The 1,038-nt window shown below is 45.0% G+C and overlaps 1 protein-coding gene across 1 annotated transcript in view; it reads right to left on the reverse strand.

Annotated features, from left to right (window-relative positions):
• Nucleotides 1-1,038, reverse strand: part of GSR (glutathione-disulfide reductase) — a 49,193-nt gene that overhangs the window by 28,083 nt on the left and 20,072 nt on the right. The gene's annotated exons all lie outside the window — the stretch shown is intronic.

The following is a 1,038-nucleotide window of genomic DNA, read 5'->3' on the forward strand; positions in this document are numbered from 1 at the left end:
GGTATATGTGGCTGGCACCGTAACCACTATGCTATGGGCACTGAGCCTGCTTGTGTTTTCTTAAACAAAAAAGGAAGAATATCACAAAATTACTTGACAGTGAAGGTCTATGCTAAGTATGCTGAGAACTCAAACTTTGGTTTGCTGGAATCTTCTGCACTAAGACTTCCACTTGGGGGCTATAGGCAAGCTTCTGCCAGCCATGCTACACGTCCTGGCACGCAAATGTGGGCAACTTAGGAGGACAATGGAACCAAGGAAGCATGATTACCGAGTGAATGTGTTAACATTTTGGAACAGGCTTGGTTTCTGAATTGAGTTATCTCCTCCTTTCCACCCCTCCCTCCAGGCCAGTTCCTACAAGTGCCTGGCTTAAACCGAATCAAAATCAAAGACAAGCCTCCAACAATCTTTCCTCAAGGAGGTAATGAATTCTTCAGCAGTGATAAAAAGGAGAGTGGGTCAAGTGGCCTAGTTTAGGGGAAGAAGTTTAGAGACTTTTATTTTGACTTTCTAGCATATTAGAAAGTTTTCTCCCCTACACAGAATTTCTGGATCAACTATAACTAATTCCTCCATATGGTCACCATAAGGTATATCACACAATGAGATTATTAAGTATTAAAATATGCTAATTTCGGCTTGGTGCCCGTAGTACAGTGGTTATGGCGCCAGCCACATACAGAGGCTGGCAGGTTTGAAACTGGCCAGGGCCAGCTAAACAACAATGACAACTGCAACAAAAAAATAGCCAAGTGATGTGGTGGGTGCCTGTAGTCCCAGCTACTTAGGTGGTTGAGGCAAGAGAATTGCTTAAGCCCAGGAGTTAATAGACGCCACAGCACTCTACTGAGGACCACATGCACTGAGGGTGGCAGATTCGGACATGGCCCAGACCAACTAAACAATGACAACTGCAACAAAAAAAATACCCGGGTGTTGTAGCAGGTGCCTGTAGTCCCAGCTACTTGGGAGGCTGAGGCAAGAGAATCACTTATGCCCAAAAGTTTGAGGTTGCTGTGAGCTGTGATGGCATAG

This window comes from Otolemur garnettii, unplaced genomic scaffold (genome assembly GCF_000181295.1).
Source record: "Otolemur garnettii isolate 467f Iridium unplaced genomic scaffold, OtoGar3 scaffold00121, whole genome shotgun sequence".
Taxonomy (NCBI): Eukaryota; Metazoa; Chordata; class Mammalia; order Primates; family Galagidae; genus Otolemur; species Otolemur garnettii.